General features: G+C 45.8%; 1 protein-coding gene across 39 annotated transcripts in view; it reads right to left on the bottom strand.

The window, feature by feature from the left end:
• Positions 1-23615, bottom strand: part of PACSIN2 (protein kinase C and casein kinase substrate in neurons 2) — a 146227-nt gene that overhangs the window by 75562 nt on the left and 47050 nt on the right. For 3 of the 39 annotated variants that reach the window (XM_028827641.2, XM_077949405.1, XM_077949421.1), the window contains exon 1: positions 16658-16802. The exons of 20 other annotated variants lie outside the window; for them this stretch is intronic. The gene's annotated coding sequence lies outside the window, so the exon portion shown is untranslated. Of the gene's footprint in view, positions 1-3009; positions 3151-16466; positions 16972-17061; positions 17311-23615 lie in introns of those variants that run through there. 16 more of the 39 variants (XM_028827638.2, XM_077949424.1, XM_077949417.1 and 13 more) reach the window with 13 other exon arrangements.

The raw sequence follows: 23615 nt of genomic DNA, 5'->3' as shown, positions 1-23615 counted from the left end.
ACACAATTGATAAAAAAAAATCTTATTACCTAAAATACATTAAGAGCCGATATGAAGACTGAGATCCAGTTCCACTGGACAAAGAAGTTGCTGGAGAGGAACAAACAGAAGAGATGGCTGGGCAGAGGCAGAACGCTCACTAAGCTCTGCCTGCTAAGCCAGACTGTGTTAGTAGTCCTGGCCACGTCAGTAGTGAAAAGTCCACACAAAGCCCCCAGCCTCTCCTGTCTGCTGTGTAGTCCACTGAGCAGGCCTCGAGGGGCAGCTCTCAGAGAGTGGTGTCTCCTGAATCAGCCTGGCCTGAGGGACTCTGTGGAACCGCACCCCCAGCTGTCCTACAAGAGACACCCAGACCAAGCGAGAAAGACATTTGTGTTAGGTTAAGTCTCTGAGACTTGGGGTTTGCTTGTTACTGCAATGTAACCTAGCTAAATATAATACAACAAATTCCCATGCTGGGAAAAAAGCACAATTTCCTTTAAAATATGGAAATAACTTATAAAATAAGGAAAATTAATATGACAATGCCAGTTTTGGTGGGGCTATAAGAAAACAGAAATGTACTCTAACATTGCTAATAGGCTTCATGGAAAAATCTGGAAATACAGAACAAGGCAGATAACAGTTACCAACCTCTGACCCTTAAGTCCCACTCTGGGGAACATGCCCCAAGCAAATAAACTCGAAGAAAAAATAGCTTGAACAAAATGTTCATCACTGCAATATTTATAACAGTAAAAACTGGAAACAAGTCAACTGCTGAAGGCTAAGAAAACAATGGTGAGTTGACAGAAAGGACACCACACGTCCATTACAGAGGACAAGGCAGGTGAGCTATTTTCCATCCGAAATCGGGTATAAGCAAAAAAGGCAGAGTGGCACAGCGCACCCACTATACATCAGTTTATAAGGCGAGGACTGTAGCTGGGTGTGGTGGCTCACGCTTGTAATTTCAGCACTTTGGGAAGCCAAGATGGGCAGATCACCTGAGGTCAGGAGTTCGAGACCAGTCTGGCCAACATAGTGAAACCCTATTTCTACTAAAAATACAAAAATTAGCCAGGTGTGGTGGTGCACCCCTGTAGTCCCAGCTGCTCAGGAGGCTGAGGCAGGAGAATCACTTGAACCTGGATGGCAGAGGTTGCGGTGAGCCAAGATCACACCACCGCACTCCAGCCTGGGTGACAGAGCAAGACTCATCTCAAAAAAAAAAAAAAAAGAGGCGAGGGCTGTGTCATCTCTGTATGCCCAGCACTTAGCATGAGGTAGATGCTCAAATGACTGCAGAGTGATTGGATGTCTGCACCGGCAGCTGCCAAGCTGACAGAAGCAAATCAGTGGGGGATGAGGGCAAGAGGAGTCTCTGGGGAGGGAGGGAGATGACACTCACCAGCTCATTTCTGTAGTGGCTGCAGTGTGCCTTCTCCCAACCTCCTCTGCCTGTTCCTTGGCTGCTGGCACAACCCAGGTTCTGTCCCGGGCCCTCTCTCTTCACCTCTTCTGTTCCCACACACCAAACCACCTTTAACCTTAAGCCCCTGATCTGCTGTCTGGCCCAGACCCACATCTCTGCCTACTGGATGCCTCCACTTGGCCATCACACAGTCCTTGCAAACTATCCCCTTCCCTATGAGCCTGCTCCTGTTCCTGGGTTTTCTACATCAGAAATGGTCCCACCATTCATTCACCCAGCTTCTCAAGCCAGAAACTCCTCTTCTTCCCACACCGAACCCCCCTTACCACTACCACATTCAATCAGCTTCCAAGACCAGACTAAACCAGCTCTTCAATATCTCTTGAATCCTCCCACTTGGCTCTGTCCCCATGATGACAGCTACCTTCGCTAAGGCCACCATTGCCTCCTGCCTAATCCCTAACAACGTCCTGACCCGCAGCCACTTGTCTAGTCCCCAACTCCCTTCATTCTCCATGACATACTGTGACTGTACCACGGTGGTTGGAATGTCTTTTGGAAAGTTCAGGTTTTGCCTCCATTCAAACTCCTTCCCCTACTTCCTCCTTCCTCCAGAGGCCAGCAGGGCCTCCAGGCTGTAACTACTGCTCCTCCAGCCTCACCACTCACACCACGCTCCTGGCCACGCTATACACGCTCCGGCCACCATTAACAACCGGCATCTCCCAACACAAGTACCACACTCCTATCAGCTCCACCCCTTCATGCACACTGTTCCCTCTGAACAAATGCACAAATTGATCAGAGGAGGTGAAGGAGAAATCACTTCGCATAGCCAAATAGTTTCAAAAGCAAAATTGTAAGAATCCTTCCAATTACTTTTATAACATAAAGAAGTGTTTAAACTACATGTGAGTATAACATATCTAATATAATCCAGGGTAGGGTCTCCAGAAGTATGGGTACCCCAAACCCGCCACAGTCTAAGGGGGAAGTAAGGACAAAGCTAATAAAGCCAAAGGATTTGTCCCCGAGGACAGGAGTGGAAGCACTCACTGAGCACCACTGCATCCAGGAAGGAGGCACACATTGGCCTCTAAGCCTGGTGAGAGCAGCAATGCACCATGGGCTCACCCACTACTTGGGAGGCTGAGGCAGGATAATCACTTGAACCCAGGTGATGAAGGTTGCAGTGAGATCACACCACTGCACTCCAGCCTGGCAGACAGAGCAAAACTCTGTCTCATAAAACAAAAAGAACAAGTGCTCACTGATTTGCCACCATGTCCCCACAGCAAGAAGCCCCAGTTACACTACAACACGTAAAGCTGCCTGCCCAGGACTGATGCAGTGTTATTCCAGCATAATCCTAGGATCCCTTCACACAGGCATGCACGCACACATGATCCTCTCTCATCCAGCTGGGGATCAGGACTTGAGAGCACATGAGGACACGTCAGCTCATCTCTGCCACCACTGCCCTCGCTTCTGGTGTCCTCACATCCTAACCGCAGTATTTAACAACTGACAGACGGCCACAAATACAGGAGATGTGTGGACCACGTTGCAGGGAGCTGGGCTGTGGGTCCAGGTGCCCGTGCTTCCACTCTGATGCCTAAAATTCTCTGTATGGCTCCATTCCCCTTCATGCCAGTCTTCAGGATCATGCCAGAGCAGCCACGGCCACATACTTCCTGACGCCTCCTCTCAGTCAGAGGCACCTGCCCAGTAGGACAACTCTCCCTTAAGCTGCGAGTTTTCCAACTCAAGAGATGCACTTCAACCCTAAAAAAGAAAACTCACATAGGTCCAGATGAGACACAAAGATTCTCCTGGCATAAGTAGAAGGAAAAAATATAGAATGGGTCAGGAGGCTGCCCTTTGTTCAGGTCAGAAAATAGGGGCATTCACAGGGGGCAGAGTGAGCGGGGAAAGAGGGAGAAGAGGAACGCTCCAGGCCACCCTTGGAGGTCTGCTGTGGCAGGTTCCCAAGACAGACAAAGGGCATTATTGACGACATGCATGAGTCAGAGTGGCCCCAGGTCAATGCTTCAGCTTCTTTTAATCCCTCCACTTTCAGGGAGCCCGTTCTAGAAGCAGGACTTCCTGTCACACAAAGTGCCTCTGTGGCCCTTTGTCTGCAAAGGATGAGCAGCCTCTTCCCGTGCTTGCAGGCGGCAGTTTCGGAGGCTCTTCGCTACCCAACAGTCTGACTGAGTGGAATCCCCAAGAGGAGCTGAAGCCCTGGTCTGAACAAGCTGAAAACGCGAGACAGCAAGAGGGGACACCACCAAAGACCATGCTAGCCTGGATGCACAAATCTAGAAGGTCTCTGAAATCTGCATCTATGAGTCTGCACAAGACCCTGGGGGTGGGGGTGACCTCTTAATGATCCAGTCGCCTCAGGCAAAATACCTAAGAGCTGTGTGCCTGACACTGCTCATCGGTGAAATGGAATCCAATCTGCCTGACAGGTTGCAGGGATCAAATGGCATCCGGATGGGACCTGGCATATGCCTGGAGTATGGGGGCCTTCCACAAGCACTGGCCAGGGAGATGGTGACTGGGGCCAGGCTCCACAGCAGCCCAGCTCCTGAGCCAGTAAGCCAGGGCCCCTGCACTGGGGCACTCCATTCTCACAGGGTTGATGGACACTTGAACAACCTCCTCCAACACACCGGCCAAGAGCTAGGAAACAGTTCTGCACAACGTGCTACAGGGACACACAGAGGGTCCAGAAAGGGTGCCCAGGGCTGATGTTTCAGTGGGAATTCTTCAGCTGGAGCAGCAAGGAAAGGCATCCCAGGTAGAGGAACCTGTGTGACAAAGGGGAGTTACACTGGTCCTTTGTGACCCTCCAGTGTGCACGGTCAGGCTGGTCCTGGAGGGCAAACCCTGGGAAGCTGCTGTGGCTGCGAGGGAGGGGAGAGAGGATTTACAAATGGCAGGGCACTGAAGATCAGACACCAGCCGGAGTCACTAGTCACTCCACCACAAGAGGGACTTCTGCTCCATTTACCTACCAGCAATAAAAAGTAGACTGTCCTGATAAAAGCCCACCATGAGAATGTCAGTAAGCATGGACAAGAAGAGGTCACATCCATCAGAAGTGCTATCTAGAAATGAACTGCCTAAATACCTTCTCAACCAGTACTATAAATATGTGCCTTTGAAGTTTAAAAAGCCACACGGGCTGGGTGTGGTGGCACATGACTATCTATAGTCCCAGCTACTTGGGAGGTTGAGGCAGGAAGATCACTTGAGCCCAAGAGTTTGAGGCTGCAGTGAGCTATGATAGTGCCTATGAGTAGCCACTGTACTCCAGCCTGGGCAACACAGTGAGATCCCATCTGTAAAAAAAAAAAAAAATTTAAGTATAAACCATGAGAGGATTTGGTTTTCAAATATTTTCTGGGCATCTATGCACTCAACTATGGTGCCGCTTTCTCAAGAAAATATTCTGTTTCATTCAAAGGTATCAGCTAAAGCCAAAGCACTCTACTGTAGAGAAGAATACACAGCCAGTTTGGTGTGACAAACTGGTAAATAAATTCTAACTTGATAGTACTTTTATTTTTTTAAAAGTTCACATAAAATCAACTAGCCAGTAATTCGGAAAAACAAACAGGGAACTCAATTGTCAAGCAACAATCTGAAACTAATAGGCTTAAATCAAGCATAAAATTAATAGCAAAAGTTTCCCTTAAACAAGGAGAGGGGGCCAGGCACAGGGGCTCCCGCCTGTGATCCTGGCACTTTGGGAAGCGGAGGTGGAAAGATTGCTGGAGCCCAGGAGTTAAAAACCAGCCTGAGCAACATGGTGGGATCCTGTCTCTATAAGAAGGACAAAACATTTCTTAAATAGTTAAAAAAAAAAAAAGAAAAAAAAAGGAGAGTAGAAAGAGAATAGGGTTTAAATCAGCTGTGATAGGTGCCCGTTTTAACTTCTAAACCACCTTCTTACCAGCAAAATGGGAATAAAGGTAGCTGACCTACACAGAGTAGGAATTTGAACGACACATTGTACGTGAGTGCCTGCAAATGTCAGTCTCCGGCCTTCCCAGTCTTCTTGCTCCTAGTATGACTCCTCCTGGCCTCTCTGGCAACCCCCACCCCCCACAGGGAGGATATGGCTTCGGCAAGCAGGACTTACACACCCATTCTCAGCTGTGCCACTGCGAACTCTAGAAACACAAAGATCTTCAACGTTAAGACTCATACACACGCGCGCGCACACACACACACACATTTTGTGATGCAACCTGCCTAATAAACATTTCCAGTGACCACTTATAAAGGGGAAAAATTAATGACAACTCTATTTATGATAAAATGCCTAATTACAATATACAATAATATTATCTGAGAAGCCCTGAAGAAAATGTCTTGGTTACTCTCTTAACTTCATTACAATACCCAATACCCCCACTACACACACACACACACACACACACACAGGCAGAAAGAGCCTGTCCTTCATAAAAATTTGTCAGTTTGGCTGTCTCAAGACATAGCCTGTGTTCCAAATTCTTAAATATTTTCAATAAAATGTTTAATTTATTCTAATAAACTGAGTAAATATCAAGCCAAGGAAATTGATTTTAAAAATTCTTTTACACATATCTCTCCCAATATTCTAAAAACATTTACTTTCTGAGTGCCAGAAACCTTGCTAAGAGCTAGGGGACGGAAGTGAAAATAAGTGAATAACACCATGCAGGCCCTGCAGTCCAGGAGCTCACAGCACACTCAGCCCTTCATACCCAAGGGTTCCACATCTGTGGATTCAACCAGTCAGGAATCGAAAATAATCCGGGGGAAAGAAGTGGGTAGCTGCGTCTGTACTAAACATGTACAGACTTTCCTTTGCTTGTCATTATTCCCTAAACAATATAGTATAACTACTTACATTGTATTTATATTCTATTAGGTATTATAAGTAATCTAGAGATGATTTAAAGAACACTGAAGAGTGTACATAGGTTATATGCAAATACAACACTATTTTATATCAGAGACGAGCATCCATGGATTTTGGTATCCTTTGGAGGGTCCTGGAACCAATCCTCCAAGATACAGAGGAACAAACTGTCTAAACGCTAGGAAAGATTAGACAAAGTCATACCTGATTAGGTTGAGAGGGAGGGAGGGAGGGAAGGAGAGAGGGAGAGAGGGGATCTGCTGGGGAGGGGAGGGGAAGGGAAGCGGGGAGGGAAGGGAGTGGGCAGGTGGGCAGGCACAGCAGTTTGGATGAGGAAAGAAGGCCTTCAGCGGCAGCCTCCTAGGAGCCAGCAAGAGGTGGACTGACGATTGAGGCTGCTGTCCAGGCTCAGGAAGGGCTGTCCAGGCCTGCTGCACAGGCTCAGGAAGGGCTCTGAAGGCCTGTGCAGCCACCATTGCTGAAACTGAAAGCAGCAGCCTACAGCCAACTAGTGCAAAGTTAGCTTATAGTAACGTTCAAAATCGTAAGTAGCATTCTTACGTCTAAAAAGCTGAACACTTGGGCTTTATCTAAAAATATATGTTTAAGAGTGGGTGATTACCCAGAAAAAAGTCCAGATGGCTATGTACCAAAAATGTGAATTCTTCCATTCAGTGAAATGTAACGCAGCCTTACTTACTGTATGCCAGGCACCTCGCTGGGTCTGTGGGGTCCCGGGATGGGTAGAAGTGACAAGGTCCCTGTATATATTCCAGTAGGGGTCGGGGATTCAAAGCCACACCAGTAGGTAATGTAGCGGGAGACAGCATTAAGGGCTGGGGGAAAGCATGAAGCCAAGTGGGGGACAGAGAGTGACAGGGTCTACCTGGACAGATGGTGGTCAGGGAAGGTTGTCCTGAGTCTTGAATGAACATCTCTGGGTGGCGGAACATGAAAGTCTGGGCTTTTACATATCTGTATCACTTAATTATTCTGCCATAAGAATATACTGATTGAGGCCGGGCGCGGTGGCTCAAGCCTGTAATCCCAGCACTTTGGGAGGCCGAGACGGGCGGATCACGAGGTCAGGAGTTCGAGACCATCCTGGCTAACACGGTGAAACCCCGTCTCTACTAAAAAATACAAAAAACTAGCCAGGCGAGGTGGCGGGCGCCTGTAGTCCTGGCTACTCGGGAGGCTGAGGCAGGAGAATGGCGTAAAAACCCGGGAGGCAGAGCTTGCAGTGAGCTGAGATCCGGCCACTGCACTCCAGCCTGGGCGACACAGCGAGACTCCGTCTCAAAAAAAAAAAAAAAAAAAAAAAAAAAGAATATACTGATTGAGTTGCTTTTGAAAATTCAAAAGGAAAATAAGGCAGCACGTAGGCACCTTCCCTTTACATAAGCATGAAATCCAAGCTTCCGGTAGAGGAATCCAAGAGCCTTATCTTCTAGTCATGATAACCAGCCTGCAGTATCAACTGCGTTCTCTCAAGACAAGTACTTCCGGACAGTCCTGCAAAGCACCCAAACGGTGCCCTTATTACCCTGTACACACCCGTGGGGCCCAGGGCTCAACCTCCTCTCCTCTGTGCACACTAATTTCCTGGGTGACCCTCTCCTTCCTGTGACCTGAAATTCCATTCATATGCTGATGCCTCCTCACTCAGCCTCTACCTGAAGCTCCAGATCCAGCACAGCCCGAGCTGCTGGCTCAGTATCTCCCCCGGGGAGGCTCATAGGCCTCTCTGACACACTGGCCGAAACCCACCTCTTGCTCCTGCATCCCCCGGGTAGGCTCCTCCAGGACACAGCTGCTCATGACAAATGCCCCAGTGTCATCCCTGACTCCTCTCCTGCTCTCATGTCCACATCACACCACCTCTACCTCAAAACAGAGCCACAATGTGGCCGCTTCATACCACCTCTGTCTCAGTTACCCTGGTTCAATCTACCAAACTCAAAACTTGCCAACACCTATTGTCAACCATCACAGTTATTGATACTCCCCACCCTGATTACGAGGTCCCATGTGATTCTAGCCCCTGCTTCCAGCGCCAGTCTTGCTCCTTCCAATCCCCACCCTGGTCTCTGGCTACAGTGACCTCCATGTGGTTCTCCAGATGCAACAGACTCGGCTTACCTTTGCACCTGCCTCCCCTCTGCAGGGAATACCTGCCTCCCACATCTGTAGGATCTGCTGCCTCCCAGCATCAGAGACCTGCTCAAACATTACCCTCTTCTTAAGAAAGTCTTCCCCAGCCCTGATACTCCAGCCCTAACTCTGTTTTATTTTCTTAACACTCAGTCTCACCTGCCAAATTATTATATTTTCTCTCCCCACTCACGAGAATGTAAGTTCCTTATGCACCAGGATTTTGCCTTGTTTGCCCGTGTTCCTACCACTGACACGAAACAGGCACATAATAAACACAACCGGAATGAATGATTCAAGGAACGGCAGAGCATACTTCTGTTTTCAGCAGCACCGCAAACCAGGTATCTTAATGACTCTCCTGTTGAAGAAATTTATTTATTTATTATTTTATTTATTTGTTTTTATTTATTTATTTATTATTTATTTATTTTTGAGACAGAGTCTCATTCTGTTGCCCAGGCTGGAGTGCAGGGGTGCAATCTCAGCTCACTGCAGCCTCCGCCTCCTGGGTTTAAGCGATTCTCCTGCCTCAGTCTCCCAAGTAGCTGGCACTACAGGCGTGTGCCACCACGCCTGGCTAATTTGTGTGGTATTTTTTAGTAGAGACGGGGTTTCACCACATTGGCCAGGATGGCCTCAATCTCCTGACCTCGTGATCCGCCCGCCTGAGCCTCCCAAAGTCCTGGGATTACAGGTATTGAGCCACTGCGCCCAGCCTATTTATTTATTTTTTTTTGAGATGGAGTCTTGCTCTGTTGCCCAGGTTGGAGTGCGCTGGAGCAATCTCGGCTCACTGCAAGCTCTGCCTCCCAGGTTCAAGCAATTCTCCTGCTTCAGCCTCCTGAGTAGCTGGGATTACAGGTGTGTGCCACCAAACCCAGCTAATTTTTTTTGTATTTTTAGTAGAGACGGGGTTTCTCCATGTTGGACAGGCTGGTCTTGAACTCCTGACCTCAAGTGATCCACCGGCCTCGGCCTCCCAAAGTGCTGGGATTACAGGCATGAGCCACCATGCCCAGCCCTTAAAGGATATACTTTTAAAGGAAAGAAATTATTTCAGATGGAAAGCCCCAAAGCACAAGAAGAATGGTAAGCAAATATGCAGGTAAATATATTGGATAAATCTAAATAGCATTAGCTGTATAAAAGACAGTGGCAAATTTACAGGATTTAAAAAATCAGAAAAAAAAACTGGACAAGTTGAGAGGGCACATGGAGTTAAAATGTTTTCTATCCTTCCATTATTCAAGAGAAGGGTAAAGATATTACTTTAGACTTTGTTAAGTACACAAAAATATCTAGGATAACCACTAAAGGAGCAGGCTGAGAATATAATTTCTAAACTAAGAGAGAAAAAACAAATGCATTGGAAAGTGGGCACAGTGAAATGCAATCAAAACAAAAGACAGAATAAAAATCTCACCAGAAGAACTATAGTCAATAGAAATTACAGGAATAAGAAAAAACTGCATGTCTATGCAAACTGCATTGAAGGGCCTAGCTACTGCAATAAGAAAAATAACTAAAAGCTGTAACAATCAGAAAAGAAACGTAACAGCATTATTAGCATTAATAAACCATTATATGGTTTTAGCATGGCTGATGAACAGAAGGCAGCAATTTACTTAGAACGAGAGCTCTCGGCTCCAATTTGAGAGCTATATATTTAAATGCAGTACTAAGGGTTTCATTTAACATGAGGAAAAAAACTTTGTCTTCATTTTATAGCTGAAGAAACTAAAATTCAGAGAGGTTAAATAATTTGTTCAAAGCCACCTGGCAAGTAAGTGGCTAGTTTTGAAATTAAGACAATCTGTCCCCAAGGTTTAACCACTATACTATGATGTCTCGACACACGACAAACATACATGTGCCCTCTCAGAGGCAAGCATGACTGTGTGATTACAAGGACACTGGAGGAAAAAGAGAAGAAATTCACCTGAGGAAAGCCAGGGAAAAGGGGCATGCTTAGAGCAAGGATGGTATTCTGGAGAGAATAAGAACAGCACGTACAAAGGTTAAAAGGCATGAGGCTGGGTGCGGTGGCTCATGCCTGTAATCCCAGCACTTTGGGAGGCTGAGGCAGGCAGATCACTTGAGGTCAGGAGTTCGAGATCAGCCTAGCCAACATAGTGAAACCCTGTCTCTACCAAAAAACACAAAAAATTAGCCGGGCATGGTGGCATGTGCCTATAGTCCCAGCTACTTGGGAAGCTGAGGCATGAGAATCACTTGAACCTGGGAGGCGGAGGTTGCAGTGAGCCGAGATCATGCCACTGCACTCCAGCCTGGGCGACTGGGCAAGACCCTGTCTCAAAAGAAAAATAGCGCATAAAGGAAGGTTCCCTTGGACAGAGAGTGGAGAACAGCTCATCCAGTCTCCAGTCTTGGGCTGTCCAGTATGGCAGCCACCAGCTATTAACACTTAAAATGTAGTTAGTCCAAGTGAGAAACTGACTTTTTTTTTTTGAGACAGGGTGTCACTGTGTCATTCAGGCTGGAATGCAGTGGCACTATCACAGCTCATTGCAGCCTCAACCTCCTGGGTCTAAGTAATTCTCCCACCTCAGCCTTCTGAAGCTTCGACTACAAGTATGCGCCACTGCACCTGGCTAATTTTTTATTTTTTATAGAGACAGAGGACTCACTATATTGCCCAGACTGGTCTCAATGACTTTTTAATTTTATTTAATTTTAATGTAAACAGTCACATGTGGTTAGTGGCTACCACATTGGACAGCACAGTTCTGGAGGTTCAAGCCTGGAGAAAGGGAAATGGTTAGAAGACTAGGAAAGAGGAATATATCCAAGACGAAAAACAGACAGAACATAGTGAAGGATGATGCCAGGGAATGGAGGACGGGGGCAGGGATTCAAAGTTTCTAATTTGGGAGGCATGGTAGGTGATAATGCCACAAAGAGAAAAAGAGAATTAAGAACAAACTGGTTTGGGATGAAAAATAACTGGTTTGGATCTGATAAATACGATGTTCCTGAAGCATGTCCACACATAAATGGCACTCCAGCCACATCAAGCTCCCAAGTCTGGCAGATTCTGACCTCTTCACCTTTGTATATATTGCTCCCTCTGCTTCTCTTGGGTACCTGACAAACCATTCCCTCTAAAACTCATCACCAAACTGGAGTTTCCCCCAGTCTCCTCCATCCTTCATGGCAGAATAAGGTCCCAATAGCTCTTTAAGACTCATCAACCTGCTGCTTAGAAGTCTCTTTACCTTGCTGGACTGTGAGGTCCTCAGAGACAAGAACTCAATCCTAACCGTCTATGGATCCCCAGCACAGTGCCTGATGTGAACTGCGTGGACAAGAGACCAAGAAGGTAAACTGAATGAATGAATGAATGAATGAATGAACAAATTAACTGATTCAGCGAGCCAGCATCCAGGTGAACTGTCCCTCCAGGTAGTGATCTAACGGATGGCTGGAAATAAGCCCAGAGCTCACTCAGGTGCCTGCATGTCTACCAATGAAAGCTGTCATACCTGGAGATAGCATCACGGGCGGAAAAAAAAACGCTGTCAGATGCTGGAACAAGTACAGTTTACATAGCCTCACATCATGATTTTTCATCATCATAACAACTTCCACCATCCCAAATGCAAACTCTTCAACCTCAGAAGTTCACTGGGTACACCTGAGATTCAACTTAATGTCTTAGAGTTCAATGTTAAATATGAAAGACTTATCCTCCAAAAGTGGTCTTGCTGCTTTCCTTCATGGCTTTATGGTCTTGCTTTCTAACATTCTTCCTGCACAGTGATGGTAGGATCCGACTAAGTGAACCTGAGGTGACCGTCCCTACAGATGGAAAACTAGTAACAAATGTTTCTGTCTTCCAAATCAATAGATACTGGTGATCAGTCTACTATGCCCTGTGCTATTTTTTCTTTATGTGTCAGTTCAGAGCATAGAGAAATCACTTCATTATCCCCAAAACTGTCATGTGCTTCATTTACTTTGTTAAACTAGCACTACCAATCTGTGTTAGGAATTTAAGATTCAAAGAGAGAATTCCAAATTGGGAAGTTCAACGCTTTGTCCTGTTAATTACATCAACATTTTGTCAAGTAACCATTTTCCAGCAAAATCATTCTTCCTTGTTCTCCTTCAAGGACTCCACTGTAGAACAAATCCCGATGGGAAACATGACTGAGTACGAAATTCATAGCACCCCTCACATTAACAAAAAGATAATCTAAATCCCATACTATTGTGATGACCACTGACACACATTTCAAATTAATTCTAACTTCCTATTAGATTCTTTAAGTTTCTCAAAATAAAGTATGCGTCATGAGCTCACATAAAGGTTTGTGTCTTATGATTCATATATGACAGAGTCTAATGAGAAAAAATTTAGGCCAGAGTCCCAGGGCTGGAGGAGACATCACGTAGGCACAATCTGTTACTTGATGTCAAGGCAGAACTGTGACATGCAAATGCATTTAGACCAGCCTAGTGAAATGTGACTATAGTGCCTTCAAAAGCAATCACTATGGAAAGGCAAACACTGCCATTCATTCATTCAAATCAATAGCCCTTGTCTAATTACGATCTCACCATACTGACACATACACATGCTCCTCTTTACCAAACTCTAAGGGCCTAGGATACCAGGGGACATTTCTTCATAGTCTTAGAGAAGGTTCTGAGGCCACCACTAGAATCCGGTCTGGAGAGCTGCCCCGAGCAGAGGTGGACATGAAAAAGGCCCAAACGCCAACAACACAAACTCTGAGATTTCTAAGCCAATAGCAGCCCCAGGGGCTGCCGTTTAACCCCTTCTCAGTTTGGAGCAATGCCAGCACTGCAACAGTCTGGTATCCCTTTCTCATCTTTAAATCTCACAAGCACAGCAGCATTTACACTAATGTGGGCAGAAGGTAGGCGCCAGGGACGGAAGGACATCAAATGTTACTTATAGACTGAACAAGATAAGAAGGTCAATTATAACTAAGAAAAGGAAGCCAGTTGGAATATTCTATACTTAATATATACTGAAAATATAACAGTAAGTGTAAAATGCTAATTGGGGAACAAAGGTAAACTATATTATGGGAGACGCGAACTAAGTCACTGCAGCTTATGAGCCTGCTGCCTCCCTTCTTCTCCAGGCCCCAGGATCATGTTGCCTGGCTCACCAAATGAAAGCAGCACCTCTTCAAGGAGACCGACAGAAAGTACCCACTAGAACACCAGGAGGGAAGACAGTTCTGACACACTGCATAAAAATACTGCTTATGTATCCCACTTCATTCTTCAGTTTTATACATTAAAATAGTTGTAAAGTTACTAAATTCAACTTTAAATACGATTAACATATTTATGAAAGTGCCTGTTTCCCTGAAGTGCTTTTGTTTCAGAAATTCTTCAAGGCATATATTTTAAATACTTTAGAAAATACAAGTAAGGGCCGGGTGCAGTGGCTCACGCCTATAATCCCAGCACTTTGGGAGGCCGAGGCAGGCAGATCACAAGGTCAGGAGATGGAGACGATCACGAGGTCAGGAGATCGAGACCATCCTGGCTAACACGGTGAAACCCCGCCTCTACTAAGAATACAAAAAATTAGCCCAGCATGGTGGCGGGCGCCTGTAGTCCCAGCTACTCGGGAGGCTGAGGCAGAAGAATGGCGTGAACCCGGGGAGGTGGAGCTTGCAGTGAGCCGAGATCACACCACTGCACTCCAGCCTGGGCGACAGAGCAAGACTCCATCTCAAAAAAAGAAAAGAAAAGAAAAGAAAATACAAGTAAGTGCTATCCTGTGAACTTCCCCAAGGCATTTTAAGGTGACTTTGGACAGACAGTGATGGTCACACCGAGGTCTAGAACAGTCACCCACTGTTCTCAGCATACCTGTTTACAACTAACTCCCACACCTGAATTTCAGAGGATTCAAATTCAATTTTTAGCAGAGACCATTTTTAATGATTCTGGAAAGTTGTGAGTAAATTCCATTTTTATAAATTAAATCATCTTCTCCTTTATTTATATTATGTTGTATTATTTTAAAGTCTTTCATATTTCAAAACCTGTTCAGTTCAGCTCAAGACAGAGCTGTCAGTATTCCCTTATAGGGGCTGAAAGGCAGAAATGCTAAATGTTCGGGGTTTCCCTTTCACACCCTGAAGAATTCTCTTTCAAAGAAGAATTGAGTGCTTGTCTGTTTCTTTTATTAGTTGTGATTGTATTAAGTTTGGCATTCTCGCCTGACAAGCAATCCCACCGTAAGGCCCGCTTCTATCAGTAACAATGGACTGTCTCTCCCCTGAGCTAGGAGAGAGGCAAGCAGAACTTTATAATATAGAGAATTGTTGATTTTTAAGAAGAAGTATCAGAGGCAGAAATGTCAGTGCTCTTTGTACTTGAGGTAATTCATTATACATCTATGCCAAATAGTACTTACAGAGAAAAAGTTATTGAATAAAAGCTGAGTGTCTGAAAGTGAAACAAATATAAATGTACTCATCAGAAGAAAAAAAAAAAACACTCTTAGCTAAGTGATATTAATCTTAAGATAATAATGTGAAGAAAGCAGATTACTGTAATGGAAAGAGTAATGACCCTGGTCATGAGACCAGGGTTTCAGACTCACTCGGCTACCGACAAGACAAGTGACCTTGGACAAGTCGTCACCTCTGGAACTCAATTCCTTTGGTAAAGTGCGGAGCCTGGAATATTAACTCCAAGAGCCATTACAGCTCTAAATATTGCATTCCCACCTTCTGTATTATGCCACCAAATGAATAACAGAATTGTGTGGGTGGGCAAACGGGTCTCAAAGGACTAACACTGTTTAAAAAGAAAAAAGGAAGGTGTATTTTTACTTATTGGCATAAATCTCATACCTGTAAAACATGTTTTGGTTTGAAGGTATGAAACCTCTTTGCTGTTTTCATAAATACAGCATTTAAAGTTCATCTAGAATTCAGTAGGATGTTTTATTGACAAGAAGGAAGGGATGTGAAGATAGAGATATTCAGAGCTACAAGAGCAAAGACAAAACTGATGGGCCCGATTAAGGTCGAACAGACATACTATATATCTTGGGGGTTTCTAGAAACCTTTCCTATGTAATCTTAAAAGTATTCGAAACACATGCTTCACAGTAGGTAACATCCTAACAAGAAAGCGTGCCTCTCTGTGAGGCACGGGCTGCACCAGCACAATATTTTCTGGAAAACGGAGACAGGACGCTGCCTTTTTAACAGCAATCAGTAATCCAGTAAGTATAATTCACTGATGATGGATCACTTAAGTCTCAGGATTTTTAAAATCTAATTAGAATTACAGCACCACAGCAATAAAGGGGAGCCACTGTTTTTTTAAAATTCCAGAATATGACTTCTAAGAAACAATTAAATATGTATATAAGGCTGCTCAGTTATTAAAACAATAAAACTTTTAACATTTTGTTACCCGACAAAAATATAAACAGTGTCTAGTGACAACCCTCAGAGGGGGATGAGGGCACAGGGTCCAGCTGGGATGAGAAATGAGAAGAACTGAGGAGGCGGATGGGGAGAGGGCCGGGAGGGGGCCTGGAGCAGTGGCAGGTGATTCAGAGAGTCTGCAGGAGACGAGTCATGAAACAGCAATTACGTCTCCTGGAAAAGATAATTTGTTTTTTCTCTCTCAAGTCCCACTTATGTGTTTGTAGATTAGATCTGGTTGTAAAGAAAGAAAATGGCAGCATGTAATAAACATTAACGCCTTAAAGTAGGGGAAAAAGCCCTCTATTAACAGCTAACTCAAGTAACTCATTTCGGTAAGAAAAAAAATACAGCTAAAGTATGTCAGCTACTCTAAAACATGCCAAAGCAAAGGTGCAAAGTTATTGCATCTGTTTTGAAAGGAAACATGCACGTATGCTCTAAAACCAGAGTCAAAAATTATAAAACACAATCCTTCATTTGTTTAAGCCGAAATCTATTCTCCAAGAAAATCAAACACTCTGACGTTTTCTCCAAGCACCCTGGATAAAGCATTCTGCATTGCTCAGTTAATAATGAACTAACTGAACATTTCCATCAAGGAGCTCTAAAACTAGGTGCGCTTGCACAGAAGGTGAGAGTTCTGTTAAATCAGTCACTCAGTGAGAAAGAAAACAATTCCATGAAAATTCTACTTTCAAAGAGGTCTACCTTAAAGGAAATGCAAGCCTTCCACGGCACACTCACGTTTTTCTGTCAGATGCCAGCTAACTCTGCGGCTCAGCTTCCGTACCTGCCTGTTTCCAACCCTGCCGGCATGTCTGACCTCTGTCTCTCAGCTGAATTCTCCCAGCACATTTCATCATTTCCTGTTGGCTGCCGAGATAAGGTCATTCCCCTACACTGCTGCATTCGCTGTACAGTTCCAGGTTCCCAGACTGCACGCTCCTGCCTGCTGTGGCCATCACAGAAGGCAGGAGCCTTCTTTTCAGAAAGTGGCCAAAGAGAAATTTCAGTATTTCCATGGAAAATCAGGGAGAAGAGGTCTGAGAACAAAATTCATACTACCCCCTCCCCCACACACAAAAAATCAACTTATATACAAACTAACTTACACCATACATGAGCGTCTTCTATTATCTTCTTGTACTTGAGATCCTCCTGCTTACAAGAGAAAAAAGACGGCATGCTCTGCATCTGAGGGGCGTCACAGCAGTCAGTGGGACAGGGACTTGCTTGCACAGGATAATCTTACATTGTCCCAACATGTGGAATTCAACTTCCTTCTGTGACTACAGACAACAAGGCAATGCCTGTCAGCAGATGAACAGGAAGCCTCATGCAGGAGACGGGACTGGGGACTCAGAGTCCCCTGGAGACAGGCAGGGGACCCCATCGTCTCTCAGCAGCACGACTGACTCCTAAGAACTAGGACACTCAAATACGCAAGTGTGATTACACAGAAATAAAAACAAAAACACCTCGCTTCTTCAATTTTTACAAAGAATTTAAAGTGAAGAAAAAAACAATAAAACTTCAGGTGAGGAGAGAAAGATTTTAAAATGCTTGTGCCTACAAGAATACATACTGTATGATTCCCTTTGGATCCAGCACAAGAAGCGGCGTAACTAATCTACACCCTTTGAAGCCAGGACAGGGAAGAGAGAGAGGAGGCAGGCGGGAAGGGGCACCAGGAGGGTTTTGGAGCCGTGCTGTGGCTCTTAAACTGGCTATGGTTGTGCTGCACTTGTGAAAATTCACTGATACGCACACTTGAGATCTGTGCACTTTAGGTATATATATTATTCAATGAAACTTTTTGAATCTCATACCATATCAAAAAATACAGACACTACAGGAAAGAGTAGATAATGGAAACTAACCTGCAAAAACAGGAAACAAATATTTCAAGGGCTCAATTTCCCCTAGGTGCCCTCCTAGAAGATACACATGCCCACTCCCCCATTCCCCTTGGCAAGCCAGGATTTAAGTGGTAATGGCCAGGGCAGGCCCAGTTCAGGGTGGTTTCCTCCTTTCAACATGGCCCAAGGGGGTGTATGTAGGGATGGGAAAATACATAATTGGCAAAAGGGGAAACTGCTCAGTGGATATACACTATTTACCAGTGTTCTTGCTACTCACATTCATTCAAAAATGTTCAGTTGGCCGGGCGTGGTGGCTCAAGCCTGTAATCCCAGCACTTTGGGAGGCTGAGGTGGGTGGATCACAAGGCCAGGAGATCAAGACCATCCTGGCTAACACGGTGAAACCCCGCCTCTACTAAAAATACAAAATACAAAAAAAAATATGCCAGGCATGGTGGTGGCACCTGTAGTCCCAGCTACTCGGGAGGCTGAGGCAGGAGAATGACATGAACCCGGGAGGCAGAGCTTGCAGAGCAGAGATTGTACCACTGCCTGGGCAACAGAGCAAGACTCCATCTCAAAAACAAAAACAAAAACAACAACAAACAAAAATGTTCAGTTAAAAACAGCCATCTAGTCTTACCTTATAACACAAAACGAAGTAGGTTAAAAATCTCTTTTGAAAATCTTGTGTTTAGAAATTCCTTAGGCTGGGCCAGTGGCTCACACTTGTAGTCCCAGCACTTTGGGAGGCTGAAGCGAATGGATTGCTTGAAGCCAGGAGTTTGAGACCAGCCTGGCCAATATGGTGAAACCTCGTCTTTACTAAAAAAATACAAAAATTGGCCAGGCGTGGTGGTGCATGCCTGTAATCCCAGCTACTCAGAAGGCTGAGGCACGAGAATCGCTTGACCCCAGCGGGCAGAGGTTGCAGTGAGCTGAGATCACACCACTGCACTCTAGCCTGGGTGACAGAGCGAGATCTTGTCTCAAAAAAGAAAAAAAAAAAAGAAATTCCTTAATGGAAAAGTACCAATAAAAGCAAAGACCACATAACACGAGACCCTATTACTTGACATATGATAATAATTTACACTACTTGAGAAATTATTTACCACCCTCCCCACACAGCCCTTCACCAAAAAAGCAGAGAAGTGAACACATACTTCACTATATCCTGTAGTGGGTTTAGTTAAATCCACTGCACCATCACAGAAGATGAACACCAGAGTGCCACGCCCACCACAGCTGGCAAGCGCCCTCTCCACTAAGACAGAAGCAGCACCTGAGTTCTGGGGGAGCGAGTTTGAGACCAGCCTGGCCAACACGGTGAAACCCCGTCTCTACAAAAATTGTCTACCTGTCCCCTCCCCCAAGCCAGGGTATCAGACAACTTTTTTTTTTTTGGTCACAGACCCCCACTTAGGGCTGCTGGTTATGGGAGGGCTTTTTGTTTAAGACAGTCACTCTCCTTTTTTAAATCCAACAAATACAGGCTGCTCAACAAACATTTACACAGCATTTTATTTCTGGCTAATCATGAAAATAGCTCTCTGGGGGTAAGCATTGTTATCTCCATTTCCCAGATGCAAGGTTTATGCAATTTGCTAAGTGTCCCACAGCTGGTGCCAGGAGAGCCAGCCTGTGAGCCCAGGCAGCCAGCCTCCAGAGTCCCAGCTACACAACACTGCCCCTCCATCTTGACTTCCCTCAAGGATCAGAACTGGGTCTTGGATATAGTTTCTGCTTAATAAAAAGCCGAACTTGGAAAAGAAGAGGGCCTAAGGCAGAACTGGGGTTGGGGGATGGAGGGTGAGGTCTGGGGTAGGGGTTGAGGGCCACATCCAGCACAGGGCAAGGGAAGGCCAGCCCAGCACCAGCAGCAGCCATTCACAGTCCAGGCCACAGGGCTACCCTCACATGCCCTCAGGCAAAGTGCAGCCTGGATGCCTGAGGTGGGTGGAGGCATTGTGAGTCCTGCCCCAAGTACCCAGTTAGCAGAGCAACAGGGCGGGGGCGGGGGGAGGTGAGGGGGGTGGCAAAGAAAAGGAAAACTGACTTTGAACTGAATAGTAGTGGGACTAGGAAGTCATTAAACCAGATCTCCAGTGTGGTTAAAGACACCCTTTCCCTGCCCAAGTCAGCCACACCTCACTAGTGGACTCCAGGCAGGAAAAATGGACTATGGCAGAAGACAAGACTGACTCAGGCAGCTCTCCTGTCCGGGGCAGTGGTACAGCTGCCCGACCACCCTCTAGGTGATGCTGGGACAGAAACTCCGCTCAGGGAAGCTCACTTGCTGGCCTCTGGCATGCAGAGCCTAAGCTGGAATTCCAGTTCTGATCTGGCTTCTGTCATCAAAGACTGGAAACCATTGGACATTCATTCAACAAACATTAATGCCAGGCACAGTGCTTAGGGTCCCACAGTCAAAGCAGCCAAGGTCCCTGCCCGGGCCCACAATATACAGGCTGAGTAGAAGTGCAAATAAATAAAATGAGGGACATCTCGTGCTGGTTCTCCAAGAGTGTGCAACCAGCCTACTCAAACCGTGTGGATTAAGGCGGAAGAAAATTCAGAAAGAGAGAGTCCACCAAGTTAATTAAAGACCAGCAGTGCCATCCATCAGCTCTGGCCCCCTGCAGAGGCAGCCAACACCACGCAGGGCAGCACTTCCCAGGGAGATTCTTTCACCCAGCGCCCACTGCAGCTCCAGCAGACCGATTCATCGGCCTAGCAGGACTCAAAGACAGGACAGGACCCAGCAAGGCTGCTGCTTCTATCTGAGGCCTTTTGTTATATGATTGTCGCATGATAAAAATGACTGCTTTTACCACGTTGACCACGCTCTTCTGAAACACTGTAAGATAGGTACTCCTAGCCCTGTTTTACAGGGAGGGAAACCACCGCAGAGCATAAGCAATCTGCCCAAGGTCACCCAGCTAATAAGCGCAGAATGGGATTCACACTCAGGCCCACTTGATACAAAGCCCCTCCTCTCTCTCCCACACCTGTGCCTCCCATGGAACGGGACCTGCTATGAAAATCAGGATATCTGGCAGAAGGTCATGTCATTTGGAAACAATAAAATTTCTACAATGTCATATTTTGTTTTCACCACTCCTCTACTGGTCTGTCATTGCTCTATATTGCCTTAAAAAAAAAACCACTTTATTAAGATATAATTCACATGTCACACAGGTCACCCAATTAAAGGGCACAATTCAACGTGATTTAGTATATTCACAGGTGCGTGCAACCATCACTACCGTCAAGGCCAAGACATTTTCATTACCTCAAAGAGAAACCCTGTACCCTTTAGCTATCATCCCTCTATTCCCAGCCCTTTCCCCAGCCCAGTCATTGTGTTTTACACGGTGATTCTTGGCTGGGCGAGGTGGCTCACGCCTGTAATCCCAGCACTTCGTGGGGCCAAGGTGAGCAGATCACTTGAGGTCAGGAGTTGGAGACCAGCCTGGCCACATAGTGAAACCCTGTCTCTACTAAAAATACAAACATTAGCTGGGCATGGTGGTGCACGCCTGTAATCTCAGCTACTCGAGAGGCTGAGGCAGAAGAATTGCTTGAACCCAGGAGGTGGAGGTTGCAGTGAGCCAAGATCGTGCCATTACACTCCAGGCTGGGCGACAAAGTGAGACTCTGTCTCAATAAAGAAAAAAAAACGGTGATTCTTAAAGTGATTATGGGCACACAGTAATTGGGTTGTTAATAGAATACCACAGATTGCAATTCTGCACTCGCCTCAGTCTTTCCCTAGCAGGCTAAAACTAACAGCTGAGCCAGGACAGGGCGAGGGCAAGGCAGGAGACCTCAGTGGCAGGTGGCTAGCATAGGAAGTGGGGTACCTGGCAGCCTGGCACGGGGCAGGCTCTACAGTTCCTATGTACCTGGGTCCCTGAACTTAGCACGCCTCAAACACAGAGCCAGGTGATCCATCGGCAGCAGGGACAACGAAGTTAGACAAAAGACCAAAAGGAGCTGCTCTGACCAAAGCCTTTTCCATTAGGAATTTGTAACTCCCCATCTCCAGAAAGGCAAACACCGAGATCCTACAGACTGGCCCAAGCCAGGGGTAACCAGAATAGTGTTGTTCTGAGAAGCCAAACTAGTCAAGGAATAGCAAGGCTTGGATAAAAAGAAGATTCCCCCAAATCTGGTTCGTTTATTTGCTAGTTCTCTCTGCCTTCCTCACATGCTGCTGAAAGTTGGGGAGAGAATGCACGCACTCCTGTAGCACCTAGGTTTCTGCCACACATCTCTATACAGGACATCAAAACCCAACTGTGTGTGGCATCGGCACACAGCTAAAAACCACTCAGCAATAAAAAGGAATGAGCTACTGACAGATGTAATACGGATGAATCACAAAAACATCATGGTGAGCAAAGCAGCCAGATGCAAAACAGCACACACTGCGTGTGTCTATGTGGATGAAATTTGAAACCAAGCAAAAACAACCTATAGTGACAGATCAATGTTTGCCAGGGCCAGGGGGCAGGGTGGGGGACTGACGTCAAAGGGACACAAGGAACTTTTGGAGCAATGGAAATACTCTGTCTTGACTGAGTCACACAGGTGTTTCCACTTGTCAAAGCTCCTAAAAGGATGCATTCAATTGTTTGTAAACTAATACCTCAATAAAGAGGAAGAAGCGGGGAGAAGGAGGGGAGAAGAAGGTGAGAAGAAAAACAGGAGAAAAGGAAGAAAAGCCCCCAGCAGAAGTCTAGTAACAGAGCTTCCTTCCTACCCCGCATCTGCATCTGCAATACAACAGTCACTGACATTAACCAAGGACCACAAAGTGCCTCGGATTCAAAAGATTAAAGTAAGTTCTGGGTCATTTTAGCCCAAGTGTATTTCTTGGACCTCAAGTCTTAGAATAACTGATCCTCTACCAACGACTTTGGTAGAGGATCCAAATGGTCCACTTTCTAACCAGACTAGCTTGGGTTCTTCCCACTAGCACCACAGTGAAAGGCATGACAATGACAGTTCAGTGACCTGGAAGTGGCAGGTATCAGCAACACGTTTCAATGGCTGCGAGACAGTAAACCAGCCAAATTTAATACGATACTTTAAGGCATTAGTTTTTGTCTTCAAATGATAAGTAAATCTTAAATTCTAGAAAACCTACTATAATCATAAATAGATTGTGAAAATGTGATAGGTCAATCTTTTTCATATTTTTCTTTTGGCTGAGAACGGGATAGTAGCTATTTTCAAATCCTACTTGTTAGCCTTTCGTATGTTTCATGAACCAAGACGTAGATTGAGCCATCTTGGGCTGAGCACGGTGGCTCACTCCTGTAATCCCAGCACTTTGGGAGGCTGAGGCAGGAGGATCATGAGATCAAGAGATCAAGACCATCCTGGCCAACATGGTGAAACCCCGTCTCTATGAAAAATACAAAAATTAGCTGGGTGTGGTGGTGTGCACCTGTAGTCCCACCTACTTGGGAGGCTGAGGCAGGAGAACTGCTTGAACCCAGGAGGAGGAGGTTGCAGTGAGATCGTGCCCCTGCACTCCAGCCTGGCGACAGAGCGAGACTCCGTCTCAAAAAAAAAAAAAAAAGAGCCATCTTGCCTTTACTCATCTCACAAGTGTACATAAAAAGGAATAAACTGGGCCGGGCACGGTGGCTCAAGCCTGTAATCCCAGCACTTTGGGAGGCCGAGGCGGGCGGATCACGAGGTCAGGAGATCAAGACCATCCTGGCTAACACGGTGAAACCCCGTCTCTACTAAAAATACAAAAAGAAATTAGCCGGGCGTGGTGGCGGGCG

This window comes from Macaca mulatta, chromosome 10 (genome assembly GCF_049350105.2).
Source record: "Macaca mulatta isolate MMU2019108-1 chromosome 10, T2T-MMU8v2.0, whole genome shotgun sequence".
Classification (NCBI taxonomy): Eukaryota; Metazoa; Chordata; class Mammalia; order Primates; family Cercopithecidae; genus Macaca; species Macaca mulatta.
This window is presented reverse-complemented; position numbering and strand designations above follow the sequence as displayed.